Genomic DNA, 27684 nt, shown 5'->3' on the forward strand with positions numbered 1-27684 from the left:
AGGTAACTAAACTATTCAGAAATCAGAAAGACGATATCTCCGCGACCCCTACTCTAACGAGGAGCAGCTGATCCAACAGAAGGGCGAGCCTTTTTAGCTATGATTATACTCGTGATTTGAGCTACATTATGTGCTTGTGATTCACACCACGACTACCCTTGCAGAATGGGACTCCTTGCGGGAGCATACGCAGGGAAGAGGGAACAAAGATCCTTCTCAATTCTTTCACTGCAGATAGCAAGCATCAAAAAGAAAGAGTTTCATCAGTAAGTTCCTCCCCGCTTCAAGAGACCGAAGAAGGTTCAACTAGCGCTTAGAGTTCGGTGCGAGGATCAACTCCGTACCCTTCCTTCAGATACGCTTTGCACGAGATGAGACAGTGTAGATAGATCCGGATAAGAAGGCACACATTCCTAAGACTGGTAATTGCCTCAATGAGGAAAAACAACAACCTAAAAGGCGGACTAAGATAAGTTATTCAGCTAGGTAATGCGTTAAAGAGCCGTTATGTAGAAAAAAGAAAGCAGACATGCACACGAAAAGACTTGCAACAGTAAGGTAAGGCTTGACTTTCCCCGCCACTCCGTCAAATAGGCTTAATGCCTTACTCTAAAGGAGGAATCCGAAAGAATCAATCATCTGTATATATGCATGGCCTTGATCGACACGACAGCAAGACAAGAGCAGGGAAGGACTGGTATTACCTGTTGTTGAGGAAGAGAAGTAGACAAATAAATCTGATGCTAGTCTTTTGCCCCTGTTAGCACTTTCCTGAACCGTCTTGTCGGAGGTATCTTTGTAACAAACAGGTTCTACCACCTGGCTTAGTTTAGCTGAGGACAGGACAGCATACGGCTCAAGAGGAGTGGGAATAACATGTTCCGTGGAGTTTGAAAGGGGGTGGCCCGCTTGCAAAATAATCTTCTCGGCTTCGAGGAACTTTCTATGTTGCTCCCCCCTTCTTAGTCAATGGGAGAGGGAGGAGTCTATCCCGGAGGCTTCTTGGCCTTGCTTTCCTCTTGTCTATCTTGTCTGTTTCTGTTCAGAATCACGGTCCCGTTCCCTGCCAAGTCTTGGGCGCTCTATCTGCATATCCCCTGGATGGGGTTCCCTTTGAGATTCTGCTTTCTGCATTATATTATCACCCATTCTGGGAAGGTCATTGCGTGGTCAAGAGACGACCGTGGTGCGTGAGAGGTATTTCCCGAGCTGTCGACAGGATCAGGTGAGGGCGCTGGAGTAACTGACCTACGGATGCTAGACCCATCCGGAAGATTTCGACGGACCTTGCATTGAGCTGATGACATAGACTTCAGCTGCTGTCTCTTCCTTGATTAACTGTACTCGGACTCGGGTTCCTGGACTTGGTGCATAGTAGGTCATGGAGGCCTGGCTCAGGGCTTTCTTTCGTGGAAATCCACTCCTCTCCACCGGAAATAGGTTGGAGGCTTACACGGTAAGATAAGAGGGAAATCTAGTCGTGGACAGGAAAGTTAACCATAACATTTCCTTCCCCTGAACCAGGATCCGCATAGTGACCTTAGTAACACGGTAAGGTACAGGCGGTGGCCAAGTACCCTCCGAAGATGGGTTCTAGGACCCCCGAAATTGGATAGGGGAAGGGGAAGCGCCTAAGAGTGGCGCGAAATTTCCTTATCGGAAAAAAAAAGTAAAATAAGTCTAAGGCTCACCTTTCGATTGAGAAAGCAGGAGTTGCTGGATATGAGGTAAAAGAGATTGAATTAGGAGACTACCTAAGACATTGAGTCCCCTTAAGTCAAAAACATATAAAGGATTTGTATCAACCCATACATTATTATTGTCAATGACTGGCTTCCTCTTTGTTCCTACCTTGATACCAAGGTTATAATTAGTATAACTTTTGGTGATTCTAAAGTGTTTTACATCCATTTGGAAGGGCGTTTCAACCAGTACCCGCGAAGTCTCAAAAAGCGAAGGCCGAGTGATATCGTAGTACTGTGACACAAACCATTTTTCTGTGGCAAAGGCTGTTAGGCCCCCTTGTGCTTTGTAACCTTAGCCCCCTCTTCTGTTTCAAAATAATAAGACTTTGGTGCTAAGAATAGAGCATTCTTAATTTTGTGCTCTAGCTTTAACTTCCCTAAAAGTGATGAATGGACTTCTTAACTAATCTACCCTTAGTGCAGACATCGGTAACTGTGCTCTTTTGGTTGATACCAAACCCGCCATAAAGAGAGTTCATAAGGATCTTATAGTTATAGATATAGTCCAAGGCTTCATTTCCTGATTCCTTACTTTTTTGTCTGCTCTCAGATAGGGAGCTAACAAAGCTTACAAATGGACTTTCCATCAGATTCTCAAAGAGATAGCCACTGAGAGGGAGCCCATAATTGACCCGGGTAGCCAAGGCTTCTTGCATATTTGAATTCCTCACTGTAGTAAACTCCAATGAATTCCCCGGTTGGGAAGATTAAAGTGTTATTTTTGTCCCGATAGGGTAGAAAGGGTCTGTCGATAGTACTTGGACAAGTAACATATGCTTCAATAAAGCCAAACATATTATATAAATCCATACCTGTTAAATTCCTGTACCATTTTGGCTCACCTCCGGGCATTGGCAAAGTCTTCATGACAAATGGATATAAAGAATTAACGTCATAGTAAAAGAGATTCTCCCCATGTGGTTTATACACATCAGAATGCCCCCCATAATAACCACGACGAATGAAGGTGTCTTGCACCTGACTTGCTTGGGATATGGATAGGAAAAGTCTTAGGATCGTCAAACTTTTTACGAAAGATTGTTAGAGCCAGTGAGGAAAGGGTTATCTTGCTTTCTATGTCCACCTTGTACAGCTTCCAATATATCTCTTGAGCTTTTTGCATTACACCTCCAAGGAGAAGGATGTCCTGCTTCATATAGTCTAATAAGCTTTCTTTCATACTTGCCAGATTTGACAGTCTCACCTCTTCATATGGGATAGAGCCTTTCGGGCCTAGACCCGGTCATAGATTCTTAGCTAAGTCGCTAAGTTTGCCAGGGAGTAGATTCAAGGAGTCTCTGAAGCGGAATAACATCTTCTTACCAGAATAGACAGCTAACTCGTAAAGCCTATTGTTCCTCATCAGTGCTTTTAGCTTGTAGCTCTTGTAATGACATGCTAGGTGCTTAAGCAAGATAATTCCATCGAATCTAGAGAAGTTGTGGAAGTAAATAGTTATAGTTAAAGTAGATTGTTCTTGTCTAACAATCGTTGATATCCTTAATACCAAGTCATTAAGTACCTTTTGACTCCTTTCTTCAAAGGAATCCAAGATTCTAGAGTAGTCTTCACTGAAGTCGACCTGTAAACCATATTCGAAGTCAAGGAATCAATAGTAGCAAGTCTCTTTCGACTCTACAAAGTATGAAATCAATCCCTTATTCCGCCTAACAGGAGGAATCAAGCCTGGGGCGAAAGCAGCTGATGGATGAGTAGGCTTCCCCTCCAGCATCTGCTCTCTAGTTAAGTAAGGTGAAAACATCGATTGAATTAGTAGAAAACTGCCTTAGTTAGAAGGTAAGATGATCCGATAGTAGCTAGAGGCAAAGCCTTGGATTCCATTCCAATTCTCCCCCCTTCTTAGCCCCATTGACTAAGAAGGGACTGCAGCTTCAGCAATTTCCTTAGTCTTAGTTGAAAGCAAAGATCAGGCCATTTACCCTCCAGGGGGATTAGGTAGTTACAAAAGAAAAGCCCTTCCTTAGAAGTCTAAACCAAGGCATTCTATTTCTAATACTCAAATCGAAAGGTTAGTCTTCTTTTCTACATTCTACAGGCCCAGCTTCTTCTGAGAAGTTCGGCAGCAAGGAAGTCTATTCCCTTGGATTCTATTTGGATTCCTTACCACCGGGGATTCCCCTATCCTCACTGTAGGAACATACTGAGGCTAAAGTAGCCGCAGTCTTTGTCTTTGAGTAAGTTGCTATTGAGCTCAGCCCCTGGTAACATACTAAAGAATCATATCCTGAGGACTAAAGAAAAGCTGCCTTGGAATCGAATCTGAAACTTTGAAATAAAGGCCTGTGAGAATTTCTTCTTTTAGAAGCTAGGAGATCTTTAGTCTCTGCAAACCTCACCACTTCGTCAGCAGGTGATAACTGCCATCTTTTTAGGTTTTTAAACCATCAGGACAGAATGCTTTTAGCGGCAAATAGAACGAAGCAGACAATATAACGCAATCTATCAATTGTTGAGCTAAACCAGCCTTTTACCCTAAAGAAGATTTCCAACTAACTGGATTTAGGGATTTCTTGCTTTCCGGGGCATATCCGCCCTGATCTTCCCGACTGAACTCCTATAGACTCAAGAGAAGCTGTAGGCCTTACTGAGCTAATTCAGTAAGCTATTCAAGCTCCTAGACCTCCGTCTGCCTAGTCCTGTCCTCAATAGATGACTTCCGCTTTAGGACTTCTCGGAGATTAATCGATCTATCTTAGTTACGACCGGAGACAGATCGGGACGAGCTGCATCCTATTAAGATTTAGATGTTTTAGTTAGGGCGGAAAGCTACCTATCTTCTTCTGTCCTTATCTTCCATGCTAAATCTGAGATCGATTCCTGAAGTGACTTTGAAACATAAACATCATCAAATACGGCTACTGAAACTGCTAAATCAACAGATTCTGCTACTGAATCAGCTACTTCCGAATCCCTGTGATGAACTGAAACTGAGTCTGATTCCACTTACTCGTAACAGGCTTCTTTACGTTACGGTGAGGCGCGGTTAGATCATTGCAGTGAATAGGAAGATAAACCGCTTAGAGCACTTGACCATGGTCAGGTCAGTAGGACGGAATCTTTGCAGCTACAGGAATGGATTTCATTCCGACTGTTAACTCTCACGGGAGTTAGCAGCGAATAGGAATAAAACAAGGCGTTTAGCGCCAACCACCGTGTATCACGTAACTTGGACTCTAGATGATAGACTCCAAGTTGAGAAAGATTGAGTGACAGCTTCCTCTACTTTTAGGGCTGGGTGAAGGCAATGAAGGAAAGCTAAAATCGAACTAGAACGAGAGGCGACGGAGGCTGCTTTCTCAATAGGTGACGACAGGGCCAGAACGGAGGAGAACGGGATAGATGAATAGAATAGTTCCGCAAAAGCACACTCAAAGACAGGCGAGCCTTCATTAGCTGACTTGGGAATAAAAGAACTTCGCACTGACCTATCATTCCTACTCTTATGAAGGCGACAGACCTACGTGTCTTTTGAAGCTCATCTTTTTGCGTCAAACGAAGATCATTTACGTTCTAAAAAAAACTTTTAATTATTATTCAATTAAGTCAGAAACGACTCATTCATCAACAACTTTTTCAGAAAAATAGAGCTCAAAGAGACGGGGGTCCTGTCTTTTATGCATTTGGAATGGTAGCTTTGGCTTTGTACAACCAGACATCGCTGGCATAACCATAAAAAATAGCGTAATATTAAAAAAGTTTTCGTGCCTCGTCTGCCTTAGACGAGTCGTATGCTTTGTTCATTTCGTAGGCATCGAGTGCGTATACCTAAGAGTACTCATTTATGCCCACTTTGAATGAATAGGAGGGGGGGGCCTATACAGATTCATCCTGTAAGGACGCCAGCACCTTTCAGCTTTCCAGTTTACCCAATCAACGCCCTCCCCCATCTATTCCCCATCATAGCACTTGGAATGACTTCCCTAATCGAATGTGGGGCCTCCATAACGGCACTCTTGCCGAGAAAGCCCTTCCACATCAAAGGAACTTTAGCTTTCACTGACCCCACAGGCCTTTTTTGCTATCACACGAGAAAAATGCCTTATCGCCAATGATGCTAACCATACCTCACTTGTCTTAGCTGAGTTAATGGTTTAATTTAATCCTACCTGCCCAGACATGTATAAAAAACCTATTACAATCACGCCACCGGATGACCTAAAGTAAAGATCGCGTGGTTACGCCTTAGGAATCGGAGAGGCATATGAATATCTTTCCTTTATACATTAAAAAATAGAAAGTTATTCTTTATAACCGAGAGAAAGGATACCTATGAATGAATGCTATTCCGCCGGTCATCTGTCAAACCTCTCGCATTTCGGAAATGCTTTCAGGAAGGGTGCCCCTACATTGGTTTCAACTCATTCCCAGCTGCATAGTGCCATCCTACCAGCGGCATTGCAGTCGCTAAGGGCTCGCTGCCTTTCCTTTCTAGCTATCACTCTTTTTCCCCAGAAATCAAAATCATCACCTTGGCATTGAAAAAAAATGTCCCTGAGTCCATGTCGTGATAATAGAGCAAAGCCTTAATGCCGAACTTGGTAAACGAACAAAAACAACTAAGAGGTCCCTTCCCTCCTTTGCTTGCTTGGATCAGGATGTAAGGCCTAGCCTGAGATACTTCCGACGCGCAGTTCAGCTAATTCTCAAAAGGGAAACTTGCGCTTATTCATATATAAGGAGGAAGTCCTATTGACGTATAGAAAGTACTAGGCTTTCATCCTCGCGGCCTAAGGGCCGGGTCCTACTCCTCAACTGGTACACAACCCATTACGTTAGTTAAGTTAGGACTTTCTCGTCATCTGGTACCTAACTAAACCGCTTCCATTCAATACTCAATTCAATACATAGCATGCTTTCAAATCCTTCCTCAGCAGCCTCCTGGTTCGTAAGCAATTAGCGGAAGGGAGATAGAAATCCATAGAAAGGCAAAGCTCCGTATCCAACTCGGAAGTGGGAATCTTGTTCCATTTAGGGAGGTTAAATCCCGTCCAGCAGAACCATTTGCGAGGTTTGATTCTTAAACCGGATCGAGCGGGTGCCTAAGCTTGAGTCATGATCATTAGGAAGTGTAATAACTTATTCACTTGCTGCGACTTAGCCTCCTTATGAGTCGGGCACAGCTAATATCTTATTGGAGGAAGAGTCCGATCTATGATAAGAGATCTCATCATCGGATGATGTAATAGCCAGACTAAGTCTTTCCAACCAACTTCAATTGTGAGGCATCCTTCTCTTAATAGACTTTATGACCGTACTCTTAAAGCACTCGTTCTAGCAGATATGTCTTTGTCACAGCCAGTGGAATAGATAAGAATGAGATTGGACGATAGGCAGCACTCTCAGGCCACTTTCCCAAGACAATAGGCTACGGAGCGGACAGCCTCAAAAGAGGAAGCAGTCCAATCTATTCCATACGATCACTGATCGAATCGGGAATAGGGGCTTTCCCATCCAAGTAAGAAAAGGGCCATACGGGTACTAGTTTCATGGTGATTAGTTTGAACCTCCTCCCCCTCCCACCTCTATGGCAGACTGCAAGCACAGAAGCTAAGGGCACGATTGCCCGCCAAGTTCAGATAAGGGAATGCCCGAGTTTCAGAGCAGAGGTTAAGAAGCTTTCATTCTACAAGAGGAAGCATCGGGGGTGGATGGAACTATACTTTACAAAAGCTATTTAGAGCGATCCCCGTAGATTAGAGAAAACAGGGAAATTGCAAGGAAAGCGCTGGACCTTGCTACAGACATAGCAGGGGAGACTCTGACTACTAGCTGTAGGGATCCCTAGGCCTCACATTCGATTAGGGAAGGCAGTCCCGAGACTGACTATGTTACTTCGATCTGATACCTCTCGATTCAGAGAGGAAATGCGCATTTGTATCATTTTGAGTCTCCCCATCTCGATCTCTACTAATTGGATATGGGGCTGGTTGTGAAGGGAAGCTTTGTGGGAGAAAGGAGGAAAGGGTCAGGCTAGTAAAGGCTTGACTCAAACATATGGGATAGATTACGAGGAAGCCTTTGCCCCGGTAGCCAAGATGAAGTCTGTTCGTCTCCTGCTCTCTATTGCTGCGAATCGAGATTGGCCTCTGTTCCAATTAGATGTGAAAAATGCCTTCCTGAACGGGGACCTACAGGAATAAGTTTACATGAGTCCTCCACCCGGTTGTGTCAGGGGGGGGAGAACAAGAGAGGTCAACTGGAGTGGAAGCCAAACGACGGGGCCGAGAATCCGTGATCGATCCGAAGAACCACTGCCAGATACGATTCTGCTCCCCCTTCGTACTACCAATGCGATTCTTGCCCGGCTTTCTTTCGGCTGGCTTAAGAAGGCTGCGGTGAGAATGAGGATCACTTCGGAACTCTAGGAAAATGGGCGTTTTAGGGCGGGATCTAAAAGTTCTCCAACGTGTTGCGGAGCCTTCGGCCGTGAGAGGGTCTTTTGGCTTCCTCAGGGCCGTGTGAAGCTTAGCTTTAGCAGCCACGTGATGATTCAAGATTCGTGGTAGGCGTAGGAGCTGGGCGAAGCGGTAGCGAAGCTCAGGTGGTGATGCAAGTGCGCGGTGAGCGTAGTAGCCCCTCGGGCATGCTCTTTGTACAACCAAGCGAAGAGCTAGTGAGGGCCGGAATGGAATATCGTATGTAGTGTAGAATCGGATCTGAAGCTCTTTACTAGGATTGGAACAGGCGAGGAACGAGTGACCACAAGCTCCGCTTAAGCGCTCGACATGCAGTTAGCTTAAAACATGTTATGTGGCCGAGCGAAGCGCACCCGCGTGAAGCAGCCTAGCATCACTTTAGATAGGAGCAGAATGGATGACTTACAACTAGTTCTTCGGATCGATATATCGTACGACGTAATGGAGATCTTGGTCTAGGTCCGGTGGTTCGCGGAATTCGGGACCTAACGATGTTCGATTCGTCACATGAACGGGAGCAGACGATTCCCTCGTCTCTCCCTTTTTCGGGGAATGGCTGCAATCACAAGCAAGTGATTGAATGAGTGGGGGGCCCCGAAAGCACATGCGGGATAAGCAGGTCTTTCAGGAGACGGTCTAGAAAGAAAAGAGAACTCTCAACAAGCTGGAACTAATCAAGATCAATAGGAAGGCTAGAAATTCATTTTTTGACAAAGTTCATGCCCATATGGAAGGGCTTTTTTGTTGATGCATTCCTGTTGAAAAAGATACAAACACTCATGTTTCTGCTCCCGGATCCGATCCGCTTGGATTATCAATAAATAAGGGGAGCCGTCTTAGGAAATGACTTCACTTAAAAAAAAGACAGATGCCACCCCCTTTCTTATTATTAGTAAGGAGGCGAGGGAGTAACTCGTCTGATCTTGCGGTGCACTCACTCCCGTTACGAGAATGAAATGACGCCCCAGCTCGACTCGAGACCAAGACTCCTTACAACTCGCACCAATAGCGGCCCCATTTGTCTAAGGCGGCGGAGATTGATTGAAAAGGCAGCCCAGCCCAGCCGCCCCTCCCCCCTAGCTAGCCGCCTACCTACTCGTGCTCGTAGCTCGATCGGAGGTTAAGAGTGTGGTCCGGCGGAAAAACAGAAGTCGTCCGTTTCAAGTGATACGTGAATTGCTCAGTAGTGCTTCGCTGCTTGATGTTGCCCCGCTGGCGGAAATAGCTTAATGGTAGAGCATAGCCTTGCCAAGGCTGAGGTTGAGGGTTCAAGTCCCTCCTTCCGCTCTTGGCTTCGTCGTTTAGTGGTAACGAGTAGAGTAGGCATCGCCTCTCGATCCAATCCGTCTTTCCCTGGCCTCCCCAACACACACACTCTTGATACGAAAGAAACCTCCCGCCATAGAGAAGAAAGAGATCTTAAGTCTGGGTCCCCTCGATCGCCCTCCCCTTGAACCTGAACAGGTCGAGAGAGATGAACCCGCACCACATTTTATAACCTTCGAACCCAACTAGAGATGGAATTCCATCACCTAAACAACTCAATTGAGAGCTCCGTGACCGGTTCAATTCAAGGGAAGGTCCACCAAAAATGGAAAGGCCATTCCCCTCCCTATCCGTTTCTTGATCCCTCATTCCACGAATTCGTTGTTACTTTTTCATTCAAGGACTGAAAGCTTTTCGTTTTATGAAGACTCCCCACTTCTTTGTCTTATTAGCGCAGGTGTTCGTCAACGATGAAAGCCGCTGAACTTAAGACTCGAGTTGAGATAGAGGGCTAGGCCAAGGATAGGAGGGCTTTCAGGGACTGGGGAAGACGGGTGGATTATAGAGCTAGGGGCAGATCAGAGGTTTGTCCATTGGTATTGGGCATGGACGAGCCTCGCCCAAACCCACTTTAACGCCAGCATTGATGAAAAAAAAACTTCTCCCATCGCATCATTAACCGGTGTAGGATTCAAGATCAGATCCAGGATTCGAGTCAAATCGACCTTCCCTCTCATCTCAGGGTGAGGCAAGGTAGCTTGCTCAAATGTTCGTTGTTCAATATCTCGGCTGCTCAAGAAGTTGGACTAGCAGCTCCTCCGACCCGGAGTGGATTCTAGGGGAAGGGCGGAGCCTCACCTTGCAGTAGGCGTTGCTGGGACGGGTTCCAACTGGACTGAAGGGAGGAGGAATGAAAGACTCCGATCTTACTGGGGATTCATCACTGGCTAGGGCTTTCGAATCAAAGCATGGGCATCCGCAACTAAGAGGGAACAGTAGATCGTCGATTGAAGAGCCAGGTCAGTAAACTTCTATTGGGACTTCTATTGATTATTGATTCGACTAGTAGCAACAAACTTGTATGATGGGGCCCCATGGAGACGCAGGAGATGGATGCAGGAGCCGCCAGCCGGATCGACCAATAAATGATAAGAGGGATGGGCTCATTCGACTAATTAGTGATCCCTGGCCCTACCTAACAAAGAGATGTCCCTAAAATAAGAGGGGATTGGTTGATCGGAAAGCCCTCCATCGTACAGCAGGAGTAGGACATTCCATATAATTCAGATCCGCTAGCTGTCACTCCTTGCCCTATTCGGTCAAGCCCTCTTCCTATTTTTTTTCATCGACAGGTAGGGTTGGTTAATTAAAAGGTTCCTTATTCTGGTTGTAAAGCGGAAGAAGAGGGAGAAAGAATGGGCACAGCCCCACCAGCAGCCCGCGTTTTCGACCCGAAAGGAAGGAATTGAAAATGAAACAAGAATCTGTGTTCACTATCTATGGAGCGGAGTGACTATCCTTAATCTCCTCTTCCCTATCTCCCCCTTGCCTTTTTTCATTTTTCTCGCCGGCAGGTAGTTTACTTGCTTACTTGTTAGAGTAAGGAGAATCCATTTCTTTTTTTTTTTTTTATGATTTTTCTGTAGTTCAAGGGCACTCTTCCTAATCCGAGTTTAAGATGGAATAAGACCCAGACGTAGAGTCCCGTCGGATTTTGTCTATTTCTTTTTTATTCCCTTCAGTCCTTACCTTTAAATAAGGGATTCTTATCTTTCCCCACGAGGTCTTCAAGCCAGATGGAGTTGTGCATCTCTGTCTTGTCTTGAAAGCCCGCCCTACAGATAGGAGTTCCTATCTCTACTGCCTATCCAACCCGAAGATTCTTATTCGTGGTGGAGTGCTTCGAGTAGGATCCGACCCCATCCCAGCAGTCAAACTCCTTCCTGACCCCGCTCACCTGCCTCTGAAGCTGGAATGCCTTTCTAGAGGGGGCTACCCTACCCGAGGAATCGATAAGTTTGAAGTGGGATGTGGAATGTGATTGGGGATGGATGGTGGTTATGAAAAAAGTTCTGCATCAGATGATGAGCATGAATTCAGAAAGGCGAAAACTTTTTCTTTTATTGGCGCCCGATAGGTAATTCGATTGAGTCGAAAGCCTACCAACGCATAAAGGTTCCGATTCGAGCGAGAGCCCAAACGGGGGAGGCGAGAACATCTTGATCGAAAGCTCCACTGTTATTAATAATGAGAAATACTTTTCAAAATTCGATCAAATCGATCGAGAATCTTATCATCTGTTAGGTAGGCCAACCGACCGAGTTTTGTTGGGCTGGGCGTCCATGTCACAGAACCTTTCTTCTAGCCAAGAATCCCATTATTGATCGAATCGGGGCGGATCCAATTCAATTCATTGGCAAATGCCAAATCTACTGTTTTAACACTCAGAAAAAAACCTAGAAAAGAAGAAGAGTCACTAAGACAAGAGCTAGGTAAGCAAAAAGGAGAGGCTAGAAAAGGCGGGGCAAGGGGCTCTCCATCTCTAGGAAGATTGTGTCCAGGATCTGGTAATCTAAGTTCTGGTCGGCTCGTATTAGCCTGTGCTTTATTACAGGTAGTAATTCCCCCCGTTCCTTTAGTCTTTTCAACGGTACTTGAATCTTAAGTCGCGGTCATGTCTCACCCCCAGTATAGCGACCGATTCCATGTTTCCCCCGAATTTCCTCAGTTCCAGGCTTTCCTCTCTCTCCCAGCGGATGCGCGTCGTTAGCCTTTCTCTAAAGTAAAGTAGGCTTTCGCGCCCCCTTACTCTAACATCACCCCTTCCTTTACGTTGTTGGTCGAGCGGCTTCAAACCTCTGCTCATCCATCTTCATTCCAAAGGCGAACCTTTCCATTGAGTGACTTTAATATGGTTTACAGTTAAAGGTTCTTAACCAACCCTTTCTCGCCGAGCTTTCTAAAGCAAGCTTTAAGAGAGAAGAGTAAGGGGGACCCTCTTTTTCTCCTGCGGAGCCCCTCAGAAAGTAACCGGCGGCCGGTAGCTCTACTAAGCGAAGAACCGCTCGCAGCCTTTTCTTCGCGAATAACATGTGCGGGTAGCCGCCTAGGAGAAGAGAAGCAAGCTACCTTCCATCTATATCTATAGGCGGCAACGGTAAGAGCTGGTAAGCATGGTAACTGTATCGGCGGCCGGCGCTCCGCGTTCTATCTAGGTTCCGCTCTTACGTACGCCCCACCTCACATAGAAGAAGGGGAACCCCTTCCATAGAAGAACCCGTGTGGGTGAGAGGGGATTGAATCATTCATCAGATACGTCTTCTTCCGTGATCCATTTTATGTCAACTCTCTTTATCAAAAAAAAGGCCTACTTTACAAACAAAGGGAAGGTCGTTTCCCGGGAACCTTGCAACCTTGCGGTTCCCGGTAACCGGCCGCATCGGCCCGGTAACCTTCGTCACCGTCGGTTCCCGCAACCAAGCCTTTTTTTTATTTCTTTCTGAAGGGCTTGCGGTTCATTACACCAAAGGCTTTAAGTGAACTATTGAAGCTGTCGAGAGAGTACCAAATGCTGACGAAGGTTACCGACTTTCGGTGGACGCGGAGCCAACGAGTCTTTAAGTAAGTGGGCGAACAGCGTAACGAGTCTAAGGTTACAGAAGCGTTCGCCAACTTTGATAGGTAAACGCATTGCAAGCAAATAGAGCAGAGAGCTTACCATCTGTTTCTATTAGATTAGAGTCGCGAGCTTGTTGTAGTCGGTCCGTGAAGGGAGAACTTGCTGCTTACTTGCTATATCCCCGCGTTCTTGCACGGCTCGTTCTTCGAGCCCTACTTCAAGGTTCAAGGGCTCCCCGTTCGGTTCGTTCTACCGTCCAAAAAAAGGCCGTATGGAGTATAGCCAAGTGGTAAGGCATCGGTTTTTGGTACCGGCATGCAAAGGTTCGAATCCTTTTACTCCAGATTATGAACACCCGATCGGATCTGTCAAGAACGAGCTGACGACTACAGGGGAAGCGGCTGATTGCTGTCCCTGAGCCCAGCCCGGGAGGAATGCATGGTTCCCTGGCGCTTCATGGGCTTGCTTTCTTAATGCGTTCGCAGTCCCCCTCCCTCTTATCTAAACCTCCCCCGCTCCCCATACGAATTTGAACTACGATCCCCTGGAGCAAAACGAACGCTGTGGATACACTTTTGAATGCTGTCACCGAAAGTGTCAAAAAACTTACGGTAACACATGATTTTCCCTGCCGGAAAACTAGACATATTCAAAAAGAGTAGAGCAGGTCATTCATTGGGGATCCGGCGGGTCTACGTTAAATGATATTTTTTTGGATATTACGGAGTATGGCTTTGCCAGTCATTACTTTCACGAGGCATAAAATATCCCATATTCTATTGGGGGCCGGGGGTTGGCGGATAAAGAAAGATGGACAGTAAGGATTGCGTAATATCAATTTTTCGGCCTCGCTTAGGTTCCTCTCGATTCTCCCCGGATTTGAGCCTTTGACCTGCCCGACATGCTGTTGACTTGGAGATGAATTCTTCGGCCGTACCTTCTGCGGTCGTTACACTCGGTCGGTCATGCTGGGACCAAAGAAAAGTAGAAGCCTCAACCGTGTGTGTCGAAGGCATTATAACTACAGTACGCGACCCCCAAAATCAACATCTACATCCCGTCGCTACCCTTTCAGCCCTTTAAATGTTCATCTTCCCGCGTGAGGGTGATCGGCGTTCTCGTTCACGAAGCCAACCGAGTAGCTCATGGGAAGGAGCATGTGAGGGAGAAGGACAAAACTTCGTCTCTTCGAACGGAGCCCTGGTTTCCTTTTTTACTATGTAACACCTCCTCATCAACAGACGTTTCCCGAATAACCCTTCATTCCAGGAAAAACCAGCGCTTGTTAGCAGCTGAATCACTCTCTCCTCTGAGGCTTTCCTCTTTCCTGTCCTTCCACGGGAAAAGTTAGAACTTCGATTGCTTTCAGACTTGCGTGCTTTTCGAAACTCTTGATCTTCTCTTTCTCTCCCCATTCCATGATAGTAAAAAACTACCTACATAGGAAAACCTTGAACAAAAGAAAGGTTTCTCCAAAGGGGGATGGTACCCTTCCTTTGTTCTTTGTCCAGCTACTCGGTCAATGAAGATGGAAAGGTTGTTTTGTAACCCGGTTCGGTGTAGAGATAAAGGACAGTAGGCCATCCCCTTAGACTGAAAGGCTCTTCCCCTCGGATTCTTTCCTTCGGCTTAACTTTCAATAGTGACACAGCTGAGCCTATATTGATAGTTTTTCATTTACAGCTTTTGAATCGACAAATTGAATTTCGTCATTTCACTTTTAAGGTGTACTTTTCTTTCATTCTTTCCGACCAGACAACTGCTATTTCTTTCCTAGAGCTAAGAGAAGCTAAGCCATATCGCACTGTATACAGCCATTTATTTTAGGGATAGTTGCATCTTGACTTTCCCGTATTCCATGGAGCAAGCCTCTTGTATAGGATTTGACAGAATTGAATCTTTCGCAAACTCTTCCTTCTTCCTTGTCTGATCCGGCTTTCCCGATTAGATCAGTACCTTTTTTCATTGAGATCGGGAAAGAAAGTTGCTCTTTAGGTTAGGAAGGGGTCTATCTGCAGCAAGCCCCACTAGTAAAGTCAAAGGGAAAACGATAGGACCGATGCTCTTGCTGAATTGACAGGCCTTCTTGACTCATTTGCAGGGTTTCCGTATCCATCTTGCTTGCAGCCTTAGAGAGCTATTCATTGCTTTCAAGTACTCCCCGAGTATCACGCTAAGATATTCCTTTTCTTGTTCTCGACAGAACCCCTTTGCGAAGGAAGCCCAAGAGAGCAGTAAGGGGCGCTGCCTTCTACTACCATTACCATAGTTGAGGAAAAGTCACTCCTAGCTCGGCTCGATGCCAAGTTGAACTCTCGTCTCTGGTAAGATGCATGGCTTTGAAAGAAGTCAATCTAGGCTATGATCGGGCGAAATCTACCAACCACGTAGACCCGGCGAGGGTGAGAAAGAAGTCCTGCTGACCTATCTTAAGCAAAGTGAGTTGACCTTTACTAAACAAGCTAGGGATTCATGACTAGCTAACTCTACCTATGGTCGAGGTACAAGTAACCTCCTTACCTTACTTAGTCTTTACTTTTGAACTAGATTGAAGGGCTTCTTGGCTTGCTCCCGCAGGTATGAAATCACTTGCTTGCCCGGTGAATCTTTCATAAACAAGCACCAGGCGCTCCCTGAGCCCTAAGCTCCGCACTCCTGACTACTCTCGTTTATCATTCCTAAAAAGGCTGGAGGCTTAGCTACTAGTCCGAAACTCTCACATTATTTTAGAAAGAAGGGATGGTCGATGGTTGTTTTGATTTGATTAAGTTTGAATTTAAGAAGGGATGGGGAATTTGTTCGACTTGTAATCGTTCTATGTGTCTCATGTGTTTTGGCTACAGAGCTAGTCCCCGAAAATGCCTTTTGAAGTTGGGGTTCAAGCGTTGGGGGTAAACCTTTTGGAAATGCCGATTCTTCCGTTTAACGGCATGAAAGAGAAAAGGGCCATGCCTAAAGAAGTACTCTGCGATCCGCCACGTAAGACCCGTTTGTGTGTCTAGAACGTCACGTCCAAAGTCAATTGGAAGGTGCGGGCCAGACCGGTGTCCATCCCGACATGGGATGTTGGGCTTCCCTTTGGCCTTTAGTAGAGAAAAAAGCTCTTGGAATCTTCAGATAAAGTAAATAAGTTAGGAAACCTAGTGCCATCCGAGAGTCTGATTAGTCTTCGTGGTGGCGGGCCTTGCTTCTTTTCTTTGCTATTGAAGGAGTAAGCAGCGCCCTTAGCATGCTTTTGCCCGGGAGTGGGTGCAGAGTATCCACCCTTTATTTAGCCTTATCCGCTCTTGGTGGTTTAGTTAGGGCAGTAGATGACTTAGAGGTTGACTTTCTTCTTTACTGCTTTCCATTTCAAAGGCTATAAAAGTGGGAGGGAAATCGGAATCAGTACACGAATGAGTTAAGTTCCTTATAAAAAAAGAAATATATCTTACCTTCTGTTATGATGTTATGAAGTAAAGAAGTTCGGGGTTCACCTCTGTACTCTTTCTTTGCCAATCAATCTATCCGATAAGCATCATACAGTGGAACTACTAGCCGGCCAGAAAAAGAGAAATGGATGTTAACGCTGATTTATAGTTGTTTTCGACCGGCTTGAATCTTTCTGCTACTATTGCGAATGGAAGGGCTACTTAACTTATACCCCGTCTTGGGATACAGCGCTAGTCGAGTGACTCCGTACCTCGTGTATAAAACATATACATGGAAGATGAAGATAGCCATTGAAGAGAGACTCGCTGGCTAACTAAGGGCAATCTCCCATTGGATCTTTGGTTAGGTCACGGTCTACTTCTACCACTGGATCCTTATGTCTTATTCTATTTTGTATTATAAAAGGTCTTTTAACTCTTCTGTTTATGTAAGGACCGATACAATTGGTCTTACCAGGTTCAGTTAGGCCTTGGGGCCACTGAATTTCTAGAGCGGTCGCTATTGAATAGGTGGGTCCGGTTGAAATACTTAGCTAAACAGTCAACTGATCCGGATGCCACAATTGAATCTTGGAGGGACCAGTAGACCACCTGGAAGGTGAAGATCCTAAGCTAAGCTGAAAAGGTTTTCTCTGGAAACTCTTCGATCTTGTTTCCCAGTATTTGATTTGAGGAATGAGATTGCGAAACCATTGGTTATAACTGATCATTTGACCTATGCTATGGTAGAGGCTGGATTTCTGGTGGTAAAGACTTCTTGTCTCCGACCTGTGAGAAGAAAGTAAAGTCTCAAAAACCATTCCTCTTAGGCGCACGGAACTCTTTCTTAGGGTTCATCATAGCTCTCCAACGGCAGACAGAATTCGTATCGTCTTAGATTCCCGACCCCCTTAAAGCATTCTTTGAGCAAGCTACAAGAAGTTGAGCACTATACTCCATCTCTGTTATGGATAGGTAGGCTAGCCAGTCTCCCCAGCCCCTTCTCATCAATGGGCATTTGTAGGAACTAGGAACTTCTTATCTTTGGTTTCACGCCCCACACCATTGCGGCAGAAGGGAGTTCAGAGAAATTCCTTTTCATCTTATCACTCGTTGATGGTTGCTCTCGGCATCCCCGAAAAACCTTCCACTCGGCACCTCACCTAACCTAAGGATCATTCATTAAGATCAGGCGCTGTAAAGCCTTAATGCTCAAAGGAACTCAAGTCAAGGAATGAAATCTTTTGGTGGGTCAAAGAAATGCTTTTTATGCCACACCCTGGCTGGCATTCTAATAGAACTCAAAGAGGGCAGGTGACGGCAGTAAGCTTTAGTGCTCCATCCATAGTTGAATAGGCGGGAGAGGAAACCAAACCTATTCTATCTAGGCCGGGTTGGAATTTAGGCTTGATCAAGAGGAGCAGGTGGAAAGGGACACAAGTGAACTACCCATAACCAACCCAATAACCAGAAGAATGGAAGAGAACATGGGATCGAGATCTAGCTTCATATCAGTAGTGGGTTCATGTGAAGGATGCTGATGCTCCAATGCCTGATAGCACAGATTTGATCATATGCAGGATGCTCTGTTTAGTATTACTTTATATATATGATTGCTTTAGTCCGTCCCACTTCTCTTTCCTTCATGTTGTCACCAGCGCTGCTGGGAAAGGTCCAATCCGATCGCTCCGAAGCTGGTAGGGTCTCGCTGCTTAAATAAAATAAGAAATCTTCTTTTCTCGCCACCCGGCCTCCTACCCCCTTCTTAGTCAATGGGGCTGTTGTTTCAAGAATCTGACCTTAGCAACCCGAAACGTGAGCGGGGAAGCTGACTATGACTACACCTTACCCCTTGAGTCATTGAGTTTGATTGAGCCGACTGCAAATACCTATGGATCTATGTCACCAAAAACAACCACCCCAGCAAGTCTACCAACCAGCACGGATCCTCCCAAGCAACTTCCAACTGCGCCAACTAGACATGTATCGAAACCTGGTTCGCCACCCCGGAAAGCCTTCCCCACCAACTCTATCTTCACTTCTTGTTTTGATTATGAGGGAAACCCATAACTAGAACTAGGGATCTGCACTCCTACGTGGACATCTACTTGTACTTGGAGACAGAGAAAGTTATTGTGCTACGTAATACTATAATTATCAGAATTGCAGGTTCGCTAGTAGCTCTCCCTTGTTCTCTAGGTTCGGTAACCGGGGTAGCTAAAGGCTGCCTTGCTTCCCGTTGTGATGTTACGAAAATCCTTTAGGAAGATGTAATTACGATATTGACCTTCCTTGCTCTTTCCTCTCCTTCTAAAGCAGACAGCTCGCAGGTTCCAAACCTTGAAGATCTCCGCCTTAGGATAATCCTGACCCGCAGGGAAAGTTATACACATCAGAATGCCCCCCATAATAACCACGACGAATGAAGGTGTCTTGCACCTGACTTGCTTGGGATATGGATAGGAAAAGTCTTAGGATCGTCAAACTTTTTACGAAAGATTGTTAGAGCCAGTGAGGAAAGGGTTATCTTGCTTTCTATGTCCACCTTGTACAGCTTCCAATATATCTCTTGAGCTTTTTGCATTACACCTCCAAGGAGAAGGATGTCCTGCTTCATATAGTCTAATAAGCTTTCTTTCATACTTGCCAGATTTGACAGTCTCACCTCTTCATATGGGATAGAGCCTTTCGGGCCTAGACCCGGTCATAGATTCTTAGCTAAGTCGCTAAGTTTGCCAGGGAGTAGATTCAAGGAGTCTCTGAAGCGGAATAACATCTTCTTACCAGAATAGACAGCTAACTCGTAAAGCCTATTGTTCCTCATCAGTGCTTTTAGCTTGTAGCTCTTGTAATGACATGCTAGGTGCTTAAGCAAGATAATTCCATCGAATCTAGAGAAGTTGTGGAAGTAAATAGTTATAGTTAAAGTAGATTGTTCTTGTCTAACAATCGTTGATATCCTTAATACCAAGTCATTAAGTACCTTTTGACTCCTTTCTTCAAAGGAATCCAAGATTCTAGAGTAGTCTTCACTGAAGTCGACCTGTAAACCATATTCGAAGTCAAGGAATCAATAGTAGCAAGTCTCTTTCGACTCTACAAAGTATGAAATCAATCCCTTATTCCGCCTAACAGGAGGAATCAAGCCTGGGGCGAAAGCAGCTGATGGATGAGTAGGCTTCCCCTCCAGCATCTGCTCTCTAGTTAAGTAAGGTGAAAACATCGATTGAATTAGTAGAAAACTGCCTTAGTTAGAAGGTAAGATGATCCGATAGTAGCTAGAGGCAAAGCCTTGGATTCCATTCCAATTCTCCCCCCTTCTTAGCCCCATTGACTAAGAAGGGACTGCAGCTTCAGCAATTTCCTTAGTCTTAGTTGAAAGCAAAGATCAGGCCATTTACCCTCCAGGGGGATTAGGTAGTTACAAAAGAAAAGCCCTTCCTTAGAAGTCTAAACCAAGGCATTCTATTTCTAATACTCAAATCGAAAGGTTAGTCTTCTTTTCTACATTCTACAGGCCCAGCTTCTTCTGAGAAGTTCGGCAGCAAGGAAGTCTATTCCCTTGGATTCTATTTGGATTCCTTACCACCGGGGATTCCCCTATCCTCACTGTAGGAACATACTGAGGCTAAAGTAGCCGCAGTCTTTGTCTTTGAGTAAGTTGCTATTGAGCTCAGCCCCTGGTAACATACTAAAGAATCATATCCTGAGGACTAAAGAAAAGCTGCCTTGGAATCGAATCTGAAACTTTGAAATAAAGGCCTGTGAGAATTTCTTCTTTTAGAAGCTAGGAGATCTTTAGTCTCTGCAAACCTCACCACTTCGTCAGCAGGTGATAACTGCCATCTTTTTAGGTTTTTAAACCATCAGGACAGAATGCTTTTAGCGGCAAATAGAACGAAGCAGACAATATAACGCAATCTATCAATTGTTGAGCTAAACCAGCCTTTTACCCTAAAGAAGATTTCCAACTAACTGGATTTAGGGATTTCTTGCTTTCCGGGGCATATCCGCCCTGATCTTCCCGACTGAACTCCTATAGACTCAAGAGAAGCTGTAGGCCTTACTGAGCTAATTCAGTAAGCTATTCAAGCTCCTAGACCTCCGTCTGCCTAGTCCTGTCCTCAATAGATGACTTCCGCTTTAGGACTTCTCGGAGATTAATCGATCTATCTTAGTTACGACCGGAGACAGATCGGGACGAGCTGCATCCTATTAAGATTTAGATGTTTTAGTTAGGGCGGAAAGCTACCTATCTTCTTCTGTCCTTATCTTCCATGCTAAATCTGAGATCGATTCCTGAAGTGACTTTGAAACATAAACATCATCAAATACGGCTACTGAAACTGCTAAATCAACAGATTCTGCTACTGAATCAGCTACTTCCGAATCCCTGTGATGAACTGAAACTGAGTCTGATTCCACTTACTCGTAACAGGCTTCTTTACGTTACGGTGAGGCGCGGTTAGATCATTGCAGTGAATAGGAAGATAAACCGCTTAGAGCACTTGACCATGGTCAGGTCAGTAGGACGGAATCTTTGCAGCTACAGGAATGGATTTCATTCCGACTGTTAACTCTCACGGGAGTTAGCAGCGAATAGGAATAAAACAAGGCGTTTAGCGCCAACCACCGTGTATCACGTAACTTGGACTCTAGATGATAGACTCCAAGTTGAGAAAGATTGAGTGACAGCTTCCTCTACTTTTAGGGCTGGGTGAAGGCAATGAAGGAAAGCTAAAATCGAACTAGAACGAGAGGCGACGGAGGCTGCTTTCTCAATAGGTGACGACAGGGCCAGAACGGAGGAGAACGGGATAGATGAATAGAATAGTTCCGCAAAAGCACACTCAAAGACAGGCGAGCCTTCATTAGCTGACTTGGGAATAAAAGAACTTCGCACTGACCTATCATTCCTACTCTTATGAAGGCGACAGACCTACGTGTCTTTTGAAGCTCATCTTTTTGCGTCAAACGAAGATCATTTACGTTCTAAAAAAAACTTTTAATTATTATTCAATTAAGTCAGAAACGACTCATTCATCAACAACTTTTTCAGAAAAATAGAGCTCAAAGAGACGGGGGTCCTGTCTTTTATGCATTTGGAATGGTAGCTTTGGCTTTGTACAACCAGACATCGCTGGCATAACCATAAAAAATAGCGTAATATTAAAAAAGTTTTCGTGCCTCGTCTGCCTTAGACGAGTCGTATGCTTTGTTCATTTCGTAGGCATCGAGTGCGTATACCTAAGAGTACTCATTTATGCCCACTTTGAATGAATAGGAGGGGGGGGCCTATACAGATTCATCCTGTAAGGACGCCAGCACCTTTCAGCTTTCCAGTTTACCCAATCAACGCCCTCCCCCATCTATTCCCCATCATAGCACTTGGAATGACTTCCCTAATCGAATGTGGGGCCTCCATAACGGCACTCTTGCCGAGAAAGCCCTTCCACATCAAAGGAACTTTAGCTTTCACTGACCCCACAGGCCTTTTTTGCTATCACACGAGAAAAATGCCTTATCGCCAATGATGCTAACCATACCTCACTTGTCTTAGCTGAGTTAATGGTTTAATTTAATCCTACCTGCCCAGACATGTATAAAAAACCTATTACAATCACGCCACCGGATGACCTAAAGTAAAGATCGCGTGGTTACGCCTTAGGAATCGGAGAGGCATATGAATATCTTTCCTTTATACATTAAAAAATAGAAAGTTATTCTTTATAACCGAGAGAAAGGATACCTATGAATGAATGCTATTCCGCCGGTCATCTGTCAAACCTCTCGCATTTCGGAAATGCTTTCAGGAAGGGTGCCCCTACATTGGTTTCAACTCATTCCCAGCTGCATAGTGCCATCCTACCAGCGGCATTGCAGTCGCTAAGGGCTCGCTGCCTTTCCTTTCTAGCTATCACTCTTTTTCCCCAGAAATCAAAATCATCACCTTGGCATTGAAAAAAAATGTCCCTGAGTCCATGTCGTGATAATAGAGCAAAGCCTTAATGCCGAACTTGGTAAACGAACAAAAACAACTAAGAGGTCCCTTCCCTCCTTTGCTTGCTTGGATCAGGATGTAAGGCCTAGCCTGAGATACTTCCGACGCGCAGTTCAGCTAATTCTCAAAAGGGAAACTTGCGCTTATTCATATATAAGGAGGAAGTCCTATTGACGTATAGAAAGTACTAGGCTTTCATCCTCGCGGCCTAAGGGCCGGGTCCTACTCCTCAACTGGTACACAACCCATTACGTTAGTTAAGTTAGGACTTTCTCGTCATCTGGTACCTAACTAAACCGCTTCCATTCAATACTCAATTCAATACATAGCATGCTTTCAAATCCTTCCTCAGCAGCCTCCTGGTTCGTAAGCAATTAGCGGAAGGGAGATAGAAATCCATAGAAAGGCAAAGCTCCGTATCCAACTCGGAAGTGGGAATCTTGTTCCATTTAGGGAGGTTAAATCCCGTCCAGCAGAACCATTTGCGAGGTTTGATTCTTAAACCGGATCGAGCGGGTGCCTAAGCTTGAGTCATGATCATTAGGAAGTGTAATAACTTATTCACTTGCTGCGACTTAGCCTCCTTATGAGTCGGGCACAGCTAATATCTTATTGGAGGAAGAGTCCGATCTATGATAAGAGATCTCATCATCGGATGATGTAATAGCCAGACTAAGTCTTTCCAACCAACTTCAATTGTGAGGCATCCTTCTCTTAATAGACTTTATGACCGTACTCTTAAAGCACTCGTTCTAGCAGATATGTCTTTGTCACAGCCAGTGGAATAGATAAGAATGAGATTGGACGATAGGCAGCACTCTCAGGCCACTTTCCCAAGACAATAGGCTACGGAGCGGACAGCCTCAAAAGAGGAAGCAGTCCAATCTATTCCATACGATCACTGATCGAATCGGGAATAGGGGCTTTCCCATCCAAGTAAGAAAAGGGCCATACGGGTACTAGTTTCATGGTGATTAGTTTGAACCTCCTCCCCCTCCCACCTCTATGGCAGACTGCAAGCACAGAAGCTAAGGGCACGATTGCCCGCCAAGTTCAGATAAGGGAATGCCCGAGTTTCAGAGCAGAGGTTAAGAAGCTTTCATTCTACAAGAGGAAGCATCGGGGGTGGATGGAACTATACTTTACAAAAGCTATTTAGAGCGATCCCCGTAGATTAGAGAAAACAGGGAAATTGCAAGGAAAGCGCTGGACCTTGCTACAGACATAGCAGGGGAGACTCTGACTACTAGCTGTAGGGATCCCTAGGCCTCACATTCGATTAGGGAAGGCAGTCCCGAGACTGACTATGTTACTTCGATCTGATACCTCTCGATTCAGAGAGGAAATGCGCATTTGTATCATTTTGAGTCTCCCCATCTCGATCTCTACTAATTGGATATGGGGCTGGTTGTGAAGGGAAGCTTTGTGGGAGAAAGGAGGAAAGGGTCAGGCTAGTAAAGGCTTGACTCAAACATATGGGATAGATTACGAGGAAGCCTTTGCCCCGGTAGCCAAGATGAAGTCTGTTCGTCTCCTGCTCTCTATTGCTGCGAATCGAGATTGGCCTCTGTTCCAATTAGATGTGAAAAATGCCTTCCTGAACGGGGACCTACAGGAATAAGTTTACATGAGTCCTCCACCCGGTTGTGTCAGGGGGGGGAGAACAAGAGAGGTCAACTGGAGTGGAAGCCAAACGACGGGGCCGAGAATCCGTGATCGATCCGAAGAACCACTGCCAGATACGATTCTGCTCCCCCTTCGTACTACCAATGCGATTCTTGCCCGGCTTTCTTTCGGCTGGCTTAAGAAGGCTGCGGTGAGAATGAGGATCACTTCGGAACTCTAGGAAAATGGGCGTTTTAGGGCGGGATCTAAAAGTTCTCCAACGTGTTGCGGAGCCTTCGGCCGTGAGAGGGTCTTTTGGCTTCCTCAGGGCCGTGTGAAGCTTAGCTTTAGCAGCCACGTGATGATTCAAGATTCGTGGTAGGCGTAGGAGCTGGGCGAAGCGGTAGCGAAGCTCAGGTGGTGATGCAAGTGCGCGGTGAGCGTAGTAGCCCCTCGGGCATGCTCTTTGTACAACCAAGCGAAGAGCTAGTGAGGGCCGGAATGGAATATCGTATGTAGTGTAGAATCGGATCTGAAGCTCTTTACTAGGATTGGAACAGGCGAGGAACGAGTGACCACAAGCTCCGCTTAAGCGCTCGACATGCAGTTAGCTTAAAACATGTTATGTGGCCGAGCGAAGCGCACCCGCGTGAAGCAGCCTAGCATCACTTTAGATAGGAGCAGAATGGATGACTTACAACTAGTTCTTCGGATCGATATATCGTACGACGTAATGGAGATCTTGGTCTAGGTCCGGTGGTTCGCGGAATTCGGGACCTAACGATGTTCGATTCGTCACATGAACGGGAGCAGACGATTCCCTCGTCTCTCCCTTTTTCGGGGAATGGCTGCAATCACAAGCAAGTGATTGAATGAGTGGGGGGCCCCGAAAGCACATGCGGGATAAGCAGGTCTTTCAGGAGACGGTCTAGAAAGAAAAGAGAACTCTCAACAAGCTGGAACTAATCAAGATCAATAGGAAGGCTAGAAATTCATTTTTTGACAAAGTTCATGCCCATATGGAAGGGCTTTTTTGTTGATGCATTCCTGTTGAAAAAGATACAAACACTCATGTTTCTGCTCCCGGATCCGATCCGCTTGGATTATCAATAAATAAGGGGAGCCGTCTTAGGAAATGACTTCACTTAAAAAAAAGACAGATGCCACCCCCTTTCTTATTATTAGTAAGGAGGCGAGGGAGTAACTCGTCTGATCTTGCGGTGCACTCACTCCCGTTACGAGAATGAAATGACGCCCCAGCTCGACTCGAGACCAAGACTCCTTACAACTCGCACCAATAGCGGCCCCATTTGTCTAAGGCGGCGGAGATTGATTGAAAAGGCAGCCCAGCCCAGCCGCCCCTCCCCCCTAGCTAGCCGCCTACCTACTCGTGCTCGTAGCTCGATCGGAGGTTAAGAGTGTGGTCCGGCGGAAAAACAGAAGTCGTCCGTTTCAAGTGATACGTGAATTGCTCAGTAGTGCTTCGCTGCTTGATGTTGCCCCGCTGGCGGAAATAGCTTAATGGTAGAGCATAGCCTTGCCAAGGCTGAGGTTGAGGGTTCAAGTCCCTCCTTCCGCTCTTGGCTTCGTCGTTTAGTGGTAACGAGTAGAGTAGGCATCGCCTCTCGATCCAATCCGTCTTTCCCTGGCCTCCCCAACACACACACTCTTGATACGAAAGAAACCTCCCGCCATAGAGAAGAAAGAGATCTTAAGTCTGGGTCCCCTCGATCGCCCTCCCCTTGAACCTGAACAGGTCGAGAGAGATGAACCCGCACCACATTTTATAACCTTCGAACCCAACTAGAGATGGAATTCCATCACCTAAACAACTCAATTGAGAGCTCCGTGACCGGTTCAATTCAAGGGAAGGTCCACCAAAAATGGAAAGGCCATTCCCCTCCCTATCCGTTTCTTGATCCCTCATTCCACGAATTCGTTGTTACTTTTTCATTCAAGGACTGAAAGCTTTTCGTTTTATGAAGACTCCCCACTTCTTTGTCTTATTAGCGCAGGTGTTCGTCAACGATGAAAGCCGCTGAACTTAAGACTCGAGTTGAGATAGAGGGCTAGGCCAAGGATAGGAGGGCTTTCAGGGACTGGGGAAGACGGGTGGATTATAGAGCTAGGGGCAGATCAGAGGTTTGTCCATTGGTATTGGGCATGGACGAGCCTCGCCCAAACCCACTTTAACGCCAGCATTGATGAAAAAAAAACTTCTCCCATCGCATCATTAACCGGTGTAGGATTCAAGATCAGATCCAGGATTCGAGTCAAATCGACCTTCCCTCTCATCTCAGGGTGAGGCAAGGTAGCTTGCTCAAATGTTCGTTGTTCAATATCTCGGCTGCTCAAGAAGTTGGACTAGCAGCTCCTCCGACCCGGAGTGGATTCTAGGGGAAGGGCGGAGCCTCACCTTGCAGTAGGCGTTGCTGGGACGGGTTCCAACTGGACTGAAGGGAGGAGGAATGAAAGACTCCGATCTTACTGGGGATTCATCACTGGCTAGGGCTTTCGAATCAAAGCATGGGCATCCGCAACTAAGAGGGAACAGTAGATCGTCGATTGAAGAGCCAGGTCAGTAAACTTCTATTGGGACTTCTATTGATTATTGATTCGACTAGTAGCAACAAACTTGTATGATGGGGCCCCATGGAGACGCAGGAGATGGATGCAGGAGCCGCCAGCCGGATCGACCAATAAATGATAAGAGGGATGGGCTCATTCGACTAATTAGTGATCCCTGGCCCTACCTAACAAAGAGATGTCCCTAAAATAAGAGGGGATTGGTTGATCGGAAAGCCCTCCATCGTACAGCAGGAGTAGGACATTCCATATAATTCAGATCCGCTAGCTGTCACTCCTTGCCCTATTCGGTCAAGCCCTCTTCCTATTTTTTTTCATCGACAGGTAGGGTTGGTTAATTAAAAGGTTCCTTATTCTGGTTGTAAAGCGGAAGAAGAGGGAGAAAGAATGGGCACAGCCCCACCAGCAGCCCGCGTTTTCGACCCGAAAGGAAGGAATTGAAAATGAAACAAGAATCTGTGTTCACTATCTATGGAGCGGAGTGACTATCCTTAATCTCCTCTTCCCTATCTCCCCCTTGCCTTTTTTCATTTTTCTCGCCGGCAGGTAGTTTACTTGCTTACTTGTTAGAGTAAGGAGAATCCATTTCTTTTTTTTTTTTTTATGATTTTTCTGTAGTTCAAGGGCACTCTTCCTAATCCGAGTTTAAGATGGAATAAGACCCAGACGTAGAGTCCCGTCGGATTTTGTCTATTTCTTTTTTATTCCCTTCAGTCCTTACCTTTAAATAAGGGATTCTTATCTTTCCCCACGAGGTCTTCAAGCCAGATGGAGTTGTGCATCTCTGTCTTGTCTTGAAAGCCCGCCCTACAGATAGGAGTTCCTATCTCTACTGCCTATCCAACCCGAAGATTCTTATTCGTGGTGGAGTGCTTCGAGTAGGATCCGACCCCATCCCAGCAGTCAAACTCCTTCCTGACCCCGCTCACCTGCCTCTGAAGCTGGAATGCCTTTCTAGAGGGGGCTACCCTACCCGAGGAATCGATAAGTTTGAAGTGGGATGTGGAATGTGATT

At 45.8% G+C, this 27684-nt stretch overlaps 2 non-coding genes and 1 pseudogene across 2 annotated transcripts; 2 read left to right on the plus strand and 1 right to left on the minus strand.

Moving 5' to 3' along the window:
* Positions 1-290: 290 nt before the first annotated feature.
* Positions 291-3354, minus strand: LOC127744514 (DNA polymerase-like; annotated as a pseudogene).
* A 6043-nt stretch (positions 3355-9397) lies between these two features.
* On the plus strand, positions 9398-9469 carry TRNAG-GCC (transfer RNA glycine (anticodon GCC)). The gene has a single exon. It is a non-coding gene; the product is annotated as a tRNA-Gly (tRNA).
* A 16121-nt stretch (positions 9470-25590) lies between these two features.
* TRNAG-GCC (transfer RNA glycine (anticodon GCC)) lies at positions 25591-25662 on the plus strand. Its single transcript has one exon. It is a non-coding gene; the product is annotated as a tRNA-Gly (tRNA).
* Positions 25663-27684: the final 2022 nt, after the last annotated feature.

The sequence above is a fragment of the Arachis duranensis genome, unplaced genomic scaffold, assembly GCF_000817695.3.
Source record: "Arachis duranensis cultivar V14167 unplaced genomic scaffold, aradu.V14167.gnm2.J7QH unplaced_Scaffold_52529, whole genome shotgun sequence".
Lineage (NCBI taxonomy): Eukaryota > Viridiplantae > Streptophyta > Magnoliopsida > Fabales > Fabaceae > Arachis > Arachis duranensis.